General features: G+C 42.0%; 1 pseudogene; it reads left to right on the top strand.

The window, feature by feature from the left end:
• The window catches only part of LOC131008002 (uncharacterized), a 30,477-nt pseudogene extending 18,658 nt beyond the window's left edge, over positions 1-11,819 (top strand).
• The last annotated feature ends 1,665 nt before the right edge of the window (positions 11,820-13,484 follow it).

Consider the following 13,484-nt stretch of genomic DNA (forward strand, 5'->3'; position numbering starts at 1 on the left):
TCACAATCCAAGAAACTAAACTAAAAACTAAATTGAAATCTAACTTAGAACAATAAAAACTCGAAACTATGAAAAAACTATGAAAGCAAGTAAATTCCTAAGCTTCGGATGCCAACAGATCGCAAAGATGGCGTCTAAAACTAGGGCAAAAGATTGATTGGACTATTTACAATGAAAAGTATGGCCCTATTTATAGACTTCAATTCCCTATGGATCACCATGGAAGTTGCCATGCAAAGAAGAATTCTAAAGGCAATAGAATCGTGCAAAATAAGGCAACTTCCAGCTGCAATGCGCGCTCTGGGAACACTCCTACTCCGGCCGAATTCGGGGCTCTCGCCAGCGGAATGGCTTCCGCTCTGGCATTCGCCAGAGGATTGGGTCTCCAGCGGAATCGCTTCCGCTCTGGCATTTGCCAGCGGAATGATGATTTCTCTGACTTTTGCGATCCCGCTGTACTGGCTTCTATCCCCTCTGCTCTGACTCTTGACTCCTCTGGTGATGACTTGGCTACACTGGCTTCTTGATTTCGCTGACTCCAGAGAAATGGTGATTTCTCTGACTCCAGAGAAATGGTGATTTCTCTGGCGTCTGATTCCTCTGGCATAGCGATTCCTCTGGCATTTCTGTTTCCAGTAGCGAAGTGATTTCTCTGGCGCTTCCTTGCTCGCTTCGATTCCTCTGGAACTTCCGCGCTCGCTTTGATTCCTCTAGCATTTCCGCGCTCGCCTCGATTCCTCTGGCGTTTCGATTCCTCTGGCGCTTCGATTCCTCTGGCGCTTTCGATTCCTCTGGCGCTTCGATTCCTCTGGCGCTTCGATTCCTCTGGCGCTTTCGATTCCTCTGGCGCTTCGATTCCTCTGGCGCTTCGTTGGGTTGGTTCCGCTGCTCTGACTCTGGGGCATTTCTCTGGCTTCCCATTTCGCTGCTCTGGCAAGCGGGGCTTCGCTTCTCTGACATGCCAGAGTATGCACAAAAACACTATTCTTAGCCCAAACTCTCCACAATTTGCACTCTTCATCTTGAAAACCTAAATCTTCTGCAAAGCATAAAATACACCATAAAATGCACCAATTTCCAGAAGATTTAACTTAAAATAAGCACATTCAAACCCCTAAAATTAGAACAATTAAGCATAAATCAACCCCCCCACACTTAGCCTTTTGCTTGTCCTCAAGCAAAATCCATATGAATCCTAGGAAGAGATTGATTTCAACAATGCTAATTTCCATCCAAACATTCTCAAAGTCAATTCAAAATTTTACAATCAATACACATCTCTCGATCATGCAAGTAACTCAAAGTTTAAGAAGCAACAAAAGAGTAATGTAAGCAATTCGATCAGACCCAATTCTCCGCTAGAAGTGAATTCCCTAATGTGATCGCCTTTATAATCAATATCACCATTTTTCACACTTTGTGTGCTTAAGATTTTCGACAGTTGAGCCATAATTCGTGAAATAAAAACCATTTGGATATAATCCAAAGTCTTTTCACGTGGTTTCCCATGCTCATAGTTAGACTAGAGGAGCAGAGACTCAGAGCTATCACATTTTAGAACAGGCCAGATGTTTCAGAGCTGGCAATTTTGAAGTTGGCAATTCGTCCAACATTTTCACAGATAAGATACGATCGTAGGCAATCACAATGACAACACTCCTTCTAGCATCTACCGGACAAATCACGTTTTACTAACTTACAATCATGTTGCAACAAAACTCAAATTCTTTGCACAATCAAGAAACATATATCAAGAGTAAAACAAGAATAACCACCAAACGAACACAAACCCGAAACGCGCATCGAAAACCATCTACTCTTTCACAAATTCATACAAACTAGCAAGATTCGAGACCAAAAACTAAGCATAGAAAGACTAATCTCGCCGAATTGAAAATATAAGCGCAATAAAACACCCCCTCCCACACACTTAAAGCATGCCATGTCCTCAGGGCACAAAAGAAATAAGAATAGAGAATACGTCCCTGATTATCAGCAGTGAGAAACTGAAGCATCGTGCGAGGTGGTGAAGAGGGGAATTCGCTGGCTGTGGCAGAGTGGAGAAGTGCAGCGCGGAGAAGTGCAACGGTGGTGGCAGCAGCGCTAGTGGTAGTATGAGAATTTCAGCGCTGAAAGTAAGATATGCTCACCAAGCATCATAGTATCCGCAAAGCAACCGAAACTTAGGAAAAACACGAAACAAACAACTAAAGAAAAAGAAAAACAAAACAAGAAAAACATAAACAAACCAACGGTGGGTTGCCTCCCACCAAGCGCTAGTTTTAAAGTCGCCAGCCCAACTTAGCAAGTGTTATCCGAAATCAGACTCAAGCTTGAACCACTCCATTATTCGGACCATTTCATCTTCATCATCCACCACATCTACGGATCCAAAAGATAGAATTGATGGAATCATGCTTGTCCCTTTTAGACATGTGGAGTTCACCTCTTTTGCATCATAGATAAATCCCTGTGTAAAATTATTGGAAAAGAACTTGTCAGAGGCAATGATATAATAGAATTGAACAACCTTAGAAATAGAGGGTGTAGAGATTTTGTTTTGCTTGGCATCGCTTAGTGTCTTGGCAAGGCTAATTCAGGCTCTTCCAACACTTCGGTGGAATCCTCCTCCAAATTTGCCACACATTCTAACTCTATCACATCCTCATCCAACAAATCGATTAGTTCATCGCCATCCGACAAAAACACAGGAACCTCCTCTTTCTCCATCTCTCCTTCTATCTGCTGCACTGCCTTCTCTTCCTGGCAGGGGTTCGTCAGAGCTGGGTTCGGCAGCACTGGACTAGTCAGAGCTGGGCTCGGCAACACTGGACTGGTCAGAGGTGGAATCTGCATAGCTGGATTTGGCATTGCTGAATTCTGCAGATCTGGATTGGGCAGCGTTGCACTTGGCAGGGCTGGGTTGGGCAGAAGTGGACTTGCAGGGCTGGAGTGGGCAGCGCTGGACTAGGCAGCGCTGGTCTGGGTAGAGCTGGACCTTGCAGGGCTGGAGTCTGCAGTGCTGGATTTTCTCCCTTGCACTGGCGTACCATTTCTCTCAACCAACTAACAACTTGTAAGACGCGAGTCTCAAAGCATTTTACTGTTGCGTCCACAAACTCAACATCCTGTTGTGCCGATTGAATGACTGAGATGACCGCATGTATGAAGGCTTGAATGGTACTCTCAGGATCAGGATCACACAAATGTATTTGGGAGTTATGCCCAACCTTAACAAGTTTGGGCAATTTCGCCAACGTTCGTATGACTTCATGGTATTGGATCTGCGTAACTCCATACTTGGGAATTGCTTCCTCCACAAGGGTCATGTACTCACAAATATCATAATATTCTGCCATAGAATTGCTATCTTAAGCTCGAAGCATGATGGCAGATGGCTGGCTCTTCTTCTTTCTTATCTCCGGGCTGCTCTGTATACACAGCACTCAACACACGGATTAAACGCACCGGAGGGAGACAGTAACCAAAAACAAGAAAAAGGAAAATAAAGCAGGTAAAAGCAGAAAGAAAAGTGACACAACTAAAACGCCTAAAACCTTCCCCGGCAACGGCGCCAAAAATTGACTCAACTAGAAACACCTCTAAGTTGACTTGCAATAGAACAAGGACATCCTAGTGATGGTAAGTTGACCCAGTGTCATCTCTCAAGGAAAGTCTTTAAGGGCTTTTAGTAGTATCGTAAGAAAAAGTAATTAAAGAAAGCAGTAAAGGTTTTGATTTAAAAACGTAACTTAAACTTAAACGTAAATTAAACTTAAACTTAACCTAGGCAATAATTTAAACAACTCGAATTAAACCTAACTTAAGGAATTAAATACTTGTAAATTTAAAGACTTCTAATCTAGGCGTGAAACTAAAGTGCATAATTTAAATTGCATAATTAAAAAGAAAGCATAAACACAAACGAAAAGCATAAACATGATTAAACAAAAATAAATTGAATTTAAATACGAAATACCGTAAAATCCTTGAACGTGTAATTGCTGTCACTCAATCACAATCCAAGAAACTAAACTAAAAACTAAATTGAAATCTAACTTAGAACAATAAAAACTCGAAACTATGAAAAAACTATGAAAGCAAGTAAATTCCTAAGCTTCGGATGCCAACAGATCGCAAAGATGGCATCTAAAACTAGGGCAAAAGATTGATTGGATTATTTACAATGAAAAGTATGGCCCTATTTATAGACTTCAATTCCCTATGGATCACCATGGAAGTTGCCATGCAAAGAAAAATTCTAAAGGCAATAGAATCGTGCAAAATAAGGCAACTTCCAGCTGCAATGCGCGCTCTGGGAACACTCCTACTCCGGCCGAATTCGGGGCTCTCGCCAGTGGAATGGCTTCCGCTCTGGCATTCGCCAGAGGAATGGGTCTCCAGCGGAATCGCTTCCACTCTGGCATTTGCCAGCGGAATGATGATTTCTCTGACTTTTGCGATCCCGCTGTACTGGCTTCTATCCCCTCTGCTCTGACTCTTGACTCCTCTGGTGATGACTTGGCTACACTGGCTTCTTGATTTAACTGACTCTAGAGAAATGGTGATTTCTCTGACTCCAGAGAAATGGTGATTTCTCTGGCGTCTGATTCCTCTGGCATTTCTGTTTCCAGTAGCGAAGTGATTTCTCTGGCGCTTCCTTGCTCGCTTCGATTCCTCTGGAACTTCCGCGCTCGCTTTGATTCCCCCGGCATTTCCGCGCTCGCCTCGATTCCTCTGGCGTTTCGATTCCTCTGGCGCTTCGATTCCTCTGGCGCTTTCGATTCCTATGGCGCTTCGATTTCTCTGGCGCTTCGATTCCTCTGGCGCTTTCGATTCCTCTGGCGCTTCGATTCCTCTGGCGCTTCGTTGGGTTGGTTCCGCTGCTCTGACTCTGGGGCATTTCTCTGGCTTCCCATTTCGCTGCTCTGGCAAGCGGGGCTTCGCTTCTCTGACATGCCAGAGTATGCACAAAAACACTATTCTTAGCCCAAACTCTCCACAATTTGCACTCTTCATCTTGAAAACCTAAATCTTCTGCAAAGTATAAAATACACCATAAAACGCACCAATTTCCAGAAGATTTAACTTAAAATAAGCACATTCAAACCCCTAAAATTAGAACAATTAAGCATAAATCAAGCTACACCAAAGCGAGACGGCCAGAGACGACTGAACCCTATTCTGATGGAGGTCGTGCGCAAGGAGATCCTTAAGCTGTTGGCCGAACGGATTATCTACTCTGTCGCCGACAGTGAGTGGGTGAGCCCAGTGCATGTCGTGCCCAAGAAAAGAGGGATTACGGTTGCGCGCAATGATAAATTGTAGTTGGTACCGACTCGATCTACCACGGGTTAGCGGATGTGTGTCGATTATAGAAAACTAAATGCCGTCACAAAAAAGGATCACTTTCCTCTCTCTTTTGTTGATCAAATGTTAGATCGTTTAGCGGGGCATGAATTTTATTGTTTTCTTGATGGCTTGTCAGGATACTACCAAATCGCGAACGCACCGGTAGATCAAATCAAAACTTCCTTCACCACTCCTTTTGGGACGTTTGCATGGAAGAGGATGTCGTTTGGGTTGTGCAATGCACCCGGGACGTTTCAACGATGCATGATGTCCATCTTCTCGAAAATGATTGGTAAATTCGTGGAGGTATTTATGGATGATTTTTCGGTGTTTGGGCAGTCCTTCAGTGATTGTTTAAATAAGATTGACTTAGTTTTACAAAGGTGCATTGAAAGTGGCCTAACCTTGAGTTGGGAAAAGAGTCATTTAATGGTTACACGTGGTATTGTCTTGGGTCATGTGGTGTCTAAGAATGGATTAGATTTCGACAGAGCTAAAGTGGAGGTAATCCAAAATTTGCCACCCCCTATTGATGTCAAAGGAATTAGGAGTTTTTTAGGTCATGCCAGTTTTTACCGGCATTTCATAAAAGATTTTTCTAAAATGAGCCAACCATTGTGCAAACTGCTAGCTCATGACGTACCCTTTAATTTTGATGATTCTTGCATGAATGCCTTTGAGTTATTGAAACTGAAGTTGAGCTCTGCCCCCGTTGTGATTGCGCCAGATTGGTCACTCCCCTTTGAGATCATGTGTGATTCGTCTAATTATACCGTAGGAGCCGTGTTAGGTCAGCGTGTTGATAAAATGTTGCATGTGATTTACTATGATAGTTTAACTCTGAACAGTGCACAAGTAAATTACACCACATAAGAGATGCTTGTCGTAGTCTTTGCCTTAGATAAATTTTGTGCTTACATCATTGGGTCTAAGGTAATTGTTCATAGTGACCATGCTGCGTTGAGATACTTGATGACTAAAACACAAGCTAAACCACGTTTAATCCGTTGGGTGTTATTGTTGCAAGAGTTCGATGTTGAGCTAAAGGCATATGAATTGAACTCTGCCAAGTACAGCGCTGCCCAGTCCAGCCCTGCCAAGTGTAGCGCTGCCCAGTCCAGCCCTGCCAAGTGCAACGTTGCCCAGTCCAGCCCTGCCAAGTACAGCGCTGTCCAGTCCAGCCCTGCCAAGTGCAGCGCTGCCCAGTCCAGCCCTGCCAAGTGCAGCGCTGCCCAATCCAGCCTTGCCAAGTGCAGCGCTGCCCAGTCCAGCCCTGCCAAGTTGAGCACTGCCAGCTCTGCGAGCATTGCCAGAACTGCTTGTTCTCTATTTTATTTAACACGTTGCAAGTGTACGGGTGCAATTGTATACAGTAGCAAGCAAGGTCGTATTCCATAGAGACTGAATTTACCAATTCCTATCCTAAATTATCCTACTCTATCTAGACAAATGAAAATGAGAGTTTTTGTAGTAAAGAACAAAATAAATAAACAACAGGAAAGAAAATAAAGCAAGCTGTGAAACAGAGAAACAGATAAGAGAAGATTTCCCAAGGCAAAGGTTTCAACAGATTCTCCTAACTAACATGTTCAATTCAATTAATAAGACGATTCCTAAGGCAAACTCTAAGCTAGTCCATACCCACTCCCGTGGCATACAAACCGTAGATTACATGCAAGGCTACCATCCCTGGATCGCACTTCTAACATTTAACTCCTAAAAGTTCCTAAGATTAACGCCCTCACAGTTATCAATTCCCTTTAGAATTAAAATAAATGTGTTCTATGTTCTTAGTTCAGGTAATAATTATCATCTCCCAATCTCAAATTAAAACCTATGATTATGCTAAATTGGTGGCCAATCAATAAAGCAAACAATAATAACAAGAACATAAAAAGGAATAACAATCCAATAAATTGAATCAAACAGTCAGAAATTTAAATCATGTCTACTCCCTAAACCCTGAGAAAAAGGATTCTAGCCACACATAGACATATGACTAGAAATCAAAATCTCAAAAATACAAATAATCATTCAACAATAAAACCGTAGTATAGTTGAGAATCTTCAATCTTGCTCTGCTCCGTTCTCCGTCTCCCTCAGCTCTCAGGAAAAGTAAAATATGATAAGATGATAAAAGGTGATAAAAGCTATTTAGAAATAAGTTCTTGGGGAGTATTTATATGCCCTAGGTCAAGTAGGACTCAAAAATACCCAAAAATCGCGTAAAAGGCTGAAAAACGGACTTTTGGGCGAAAACTCGGCGACTCGCGCGGTCTCTCGTGCGGTCTTCCATCAAATTCTGCTCCGTCGCGCAGCCGTGACATGCGGCCGCGCGAGCCGACCTCGTGACCTCTGACACTTTGCGCAGCAGTTTTGTTTTAGCTCGTTCTCCTTCGTCCGAACTCCGATTTACGATCTGTTTCCGCTCACGAACTCCTATCGAGATGAAATACAACTTGTATTTCAGCCAATTCTTCGAAATTCTGCTTCATTATTTCTGAAAATTTGTTCAAACAACAAGCAAGTGACAAGTTCTTAACCATAAACCAATATAAGCTCAAATAAATCAACAAACACACAAAATCCTCATAACTAAACATCAAAAATGACACACCAAGAGGTAAAAATGCATGTTTATCAACCCCCTAAACTTGAACTATTGTCCGTCCTCGGACAAAACAAAGATGAACCAAGAATGAATCAACAAGAGGATGTCGTTTGGGACGCACCGGTAGATCAAATCAAAACTTCCTTCACCACTCCTTTTGGGACGTTTGCATGGAAGAGGATGTCGTTTGGGTTGTGCAATGCACCCGGGACGTTTCAACGATGCATGATGTCCATCTTCTCGAAAATGATTGGTAAATTCGTGGAGGTATTTATGGATGATTTTTCGGTGTTTGGGCAGTCCTTCAGTGATTGTTTAAATAAGATTGACTTAGTTTTACAAAGGTGCATTGAAAGTAGCCTAACCTTGAGTTGGGAAAAGAGTCATTCAATGGTTACACGTGGTATTGTCTTGGGTCATGTGGTGTCTAAGAATGGATTAGATTTCGACAGAGCTAAAGTGGAGGTAATCCAAAATTTGCCACCCCCTATTGATGTCAAAGGAATTAGGAGTTTTTTAGGTCATGCCAGTTTTTACCGGCATTTCATAAAAGATTTTTCTAAAATGAGCCAACCATTGTGCAAACTGCTAGCTCATGACGTACCCTTTAATTTTGATGATTCTTGCATGAATGCCTTTGAGTTATTGAAACTGAAGTTGAGCTCTGCCCCCGTTGTGATTGCGCCAGATTGGTCACTCCCCTTTGAGATCATGTGTGATTCGTCTAATTATGCCGTAGGAGCCGTGTTAGGTCAGCGTGTTGATAAAATGTTGCATGTGATTTATTATGATAGCTTAACTCTGAACAGTGCACAAGTAAATTACACCACATAAGAGATGCTTGTCGTAGTCTTTGCCTTAGATAAATTTTGTGCTTACATCATTGGGTCTAAGGTAATTGTTCATAGTGACCATGCTGCGTTGAGATACTTGATGACTATAACACAAGCTAAACCACGTTTAATCCGTTGGGTGTTATTGTTGCAAGAGTTCGATGTTGAGATAAAGGATAGAAAAGGGAGTGAGAATCATGTGGCAGACCATCTTTCACGCATGGATAATAATTTGATTGAATCTGGTCATAACTTCATCCCTGAGTCTTTTCCTTTTGAGTATGCATATGAATTGAACTCTGCCAAGTACAGCGCTGCCCAGTCCAGCCCTGCCAAGTGTAGCGCTGCCCAGTCCAGCCCTGCCAAGTGCAACGTTGCCCAGTCCAGCCCTGCCAAGTACAGCGCTGCCCAGTCCAGCCCTGCCAATTAAGTGCAGCGCTGCCCAGTCTAGCCCTGCCAAGTGCAGCGCTGCCCAATCCAGCCCTGCCAAGTGCAGCGCTGCCCAGTCCAGCCCTGCCAAGTTGAGCACTGCCAGCTCTGCGAGCATTGCCAGAACTGCTTGTTCGCTATTTTATTTAACACGCCGCAAGTGTACGGGTGCAATTGTATACAGTAGCAAGCAAGGTCGTATTCCATAGAGACTGAATTTACCAATTCCTATCCTAAATTATCCTACTCTATCTAGACAAATGAAAATGAGAGTTTTTGTAGTAAAGAACAAAATAAATAAACAACAGGAAAGAAAATAAAGCAAGCTGTGAAACAGAGAAACAGATAAGAGAAGATTTCCCAAGGCAAAGGTTTCAACGGATTCTCCTAACTAACATGTTCAATTCAATTAATAAGACGATTCCTAAGGCAAACTCTAAGCTAGTCCATACCCACTCCCGTGGCATACAAACCGTAGATTACATGCAAGGCTACCATCCCTGGATCGCACTTCTAACATTTAACTCCTAAAAGTTCCTAAGATTAACGCCCTCACAGTTATCAATTCCCTTTAGAATTAAAATAAATGTGTTCTATGTTCTTAGTTCAGGTAATAATTATCATCTCCCGATCTCAAATTAAAACCTATGATTATGCTAAATTGGTGGCCAATCAATAAAGCAAACAATAATAACAAGAACATAAAAAGGAATAACAATCCAATAAATTGAATCAAACAGTCAGAAATTTAAATCATGTCTACTCCCTAAACCCTGAGAAAAAGGATTCTAGCCACACATAGACATATGACTAGAAATCAAAATCTCAAAAATACAAATAATCATTCAACAATAAAACCGTAGTATAGTTGAGAATCTTCAATCTTGCTCTGCTCCGTTCTCCATCTCCCTCAGCTCTCAGGAAAAGTAAAATATGATAAGATGATAAAAGGTGATAAAAGCTATTTAGAAATAAGTTCTTGGGGAGTATTTATATGCCCTGGGTCAAGTAGGACTCAAAAATACCCAAAAATCGCGTAAAAGGCTGAAAACGGACTTTTGGGCGAAAACTCGGCGACTCGCGCGGTCTCTCGCGCGGTCTTCCATCAAATTCTGCTCCGTCGCGCAGCCGTGACATGCGGCCGCGCGAGCCGACCGCGTGACCTCTGACACTTTGCGCAGCAGTTTTGTTTTAGCTCATTCTCCTTCGTCCGAACTCCGATTTACGATCTGTTTCCGCTCACGAACTCCTATCGAGATGAAATACAACTTGTATTTCAGCCAATTCTTCGAAATTCTGCTTCATTATTTCTGAAAATTTGTTCAAACAACAAGCAAGTGACAAGTTCTTAACCATAAACCAATATAAGCTCAAATAAATCAACCAACACACAAAATCCTCATAACTAAACATCAAAAATGACACACCAAGAGGTAAAAATGCATGTTTATCAACCCCCCAAACTTGAACTATTGTCCGTCATCGGACAAAACAAAGATGAACCAAGAATGAATCAACACGAGGATGTCGTTTGGGACGCACCGGTAGATCAAATCAAAACTTCCTTCACCACTCCTTTTGGGACGTTTGCATGGAAGAGGATGTCGTTTGGGTTGTGCAATGCACCCGGGATGTTTCAACGATGCATGATGTCCATCTTCTCGAAAATGATTGGTAAATTCGTGGAGGTATTTATGGATGATTTTTCGGTGTTTGGGCAGTCCTTCAGTGATTGTTTAAATAAGATTGACTTAGTTTTACAAAGGTGCATTGAAAGTGGCCTAACCTTGAGTTGGGAAAAGAGTCATTTCATGGTTACACGTGGTATTGTCTTGGGTCATGTGGTGTCTAAGAATGGATTAGATTTCGACAGAGCTAAAGTGGAGGTAATCCAAAATTTGCCACCCCCTATTGATGTCAAAGGAATTAGGAGTTTTTTAGGTCATGCCAGTTTTTACCGGCATTTCATAAAAGATTTTTCTAAAATGAGCCAACCATTGTGCAAACTGCTAGCTCATAACATACCCTTTAATTTTGATGATTCTTGCATGAATGCCTTTGAGTTATTGAAACTGAAGTTGAGCTCTGCCCCCGTTGTGATTGCGCCAGATTGGTCACTCCCCTTTGAGATCATGTGTGATTCGTCTAATTATGCCGTAGGAGCCGTGTTAGGTCAGCGTGTTGATAAAATGTTGCATGTGATTTATTATGATAGTTTAACTCTGAACAGTGCACAAGTAAATTACACCACATAAGAGATGTTTGTCGTAGTCTTTGCCTTAGATAAATTTTGTGCTTACATCATTGGGTCTAAGGTAATTGTTCATAGTGACCATGCTGCGTTGAGATACTTGATGACTAAAACACAAGCTAAACCACGTTTAATCCGTTGGGTGTTATTGTTGCAAGAGTTCGATGTTGAGATAAAGGATAGAAAAGGGAGTGAGAATCATGTGGCAGACCATCTTTCACGCATGGATAATAATTTGATTGAATCTGGTCATAACTTCATCCCTGAGTCTTTTCCTTTTGAGTATGCATATGAATTGAACTCTGCCAAGTACAGCGCTGCCCAGTCCAGCCCTGCCAATTAAGTGCAGCGCTGCCCAGTCTAGCCCTGCCAAGTGCAGCGCTGCCCAATCCAGCCCTGCCAAGTGCAGCGCTGCCCAGTCCAGCCCTGCCAAGTTGAGCACTGCCAGCTCTGCGAGCATTGCCAGAACTGCTTGTTCGCTATTTTATTTAACACGCCGCAAGTGTACGGGTGCAATTGTATACAGTAGCAAGCAAGGTCGTATTCCATAGAGACTGAATTTACCAATTCCTATCCTAAATTATCCTACTCTATCTAGACAAATGAAAATGAGAGTTTTTGTAGTAAAGAACAAAATAAATAAACAACAGGAAAGAAAATAAAGCAAGCTGTGAAACAGAGAAACAGATAAGAGAAGATTTCCCAAGGCAAAGGTTTCAACGGATTCTCCTAACTAACATGTTCAATTCAATTAATAAGACGATTCCTAAGGCAAACTCTAAGCTAGTCCATACCCACTCCCGTGGCATACAAACCGTAGATTACATGCAAGGCTACCATCCCTGGATCGCACTTCTAACATTTAACTCCTAAAAGTTCCTAAGATTAACGCCCTCACAGTTATCAATTCCCTTTAGAATTAAAATAAATGTGTTCTATGTTCTTAGTTCAGGTAATAATTATCATCTCCCGATCTCAAATTAAAACCTATGATTATGCTAAATTGGTGGCCAATCAATAAAGCAAACAATAATAACAAGAACATAAAAAGGAATAACAATCCAATAAATTGAATCAAACAGTCAGAAATTTAAATCATGTCTACTCCCTAAACCCTGAGAAAAAGGATTCTAGCCACACATAGACATATGACTAGAAATCAAAATCTCAAAAATACAAATAATCATTCAACAATAAAACCGTAGTATAGTTGAGAATCTTCAATCTTGCTCTGCTCCGTTCTCCATCTCCCTCAGCTCTCAGGAAAAGTAAAATATGATAAGATGATAAAAGGTGATAAAAGCTATTTAGAAATAAGTTCTTGGGGAGTATTTATATGCCCTAGGTCAAGTAGGACTCAAAAATACCCAAAAATCGCGTAAAAGGCTGAAAACGGACTTTTGGGCGAAAACTCGGCGACTCGCGCGGTCTCTCGCGCGGTCTTCCATCAAATTCTGCTCCGTCGCGCAGCCGTGACATGCGGCCGCGCGAGCCGACCGCGTGACCTCTGACACTTTGCGCAGCAGTTTTGTTTTAGCTCATTCTCCTTCGTCCGAACTCCGATTTACGATCTGTTTCCGCTCACGAACTCCTATCGAGATGAAATACAACTTGTATTTCAGCCAATTCTTCGAAATTCTGCTTCATTATTTCTGAAAATTTGTTCAAACAACAAGCAAGTGACAAGTTCTTAACCATAAACCAATATAAGCTCAAATAAATCAACCAACACACAAAATCCTCATAACTAAACATCAAAAATGACACACCAAGAGGTAAAAATGCATGTTTATCAACCCCCCAAACTTGAACTATTGTCCGTCATCGGACAAAACAAAGATGAACCAAGAATGAATCAACACGAGGATGTCGTTTGGGACGCACCGGTAGATCAAATCAAAACTTCCTTCACCACTCCTTTTGGGACGTTTGCATGGAAGAGGATGTCGTTTGGGTTGTGCAATGCACCCGGGATGTTTCAACGATGCATGATGTCCATCTTCTCGAA

The sequence above is a fragment of the Salvia miltiorrhiza genome, chromosome 2, assembly GCF_028751815.1.
Source record: "Salvia miltiorrhiza cultivar Shanhuang (shh) chromosome 2, IMPLAD_Smil_shh, whole genome shotgun sequence".
Lineage (NCBI taxonomy): Eukaryota > Viridiplantae > Streptophyta > Magnoliopsida > Lamiales > Lamiaceae > Salvia > Salvia miltiorrhiza.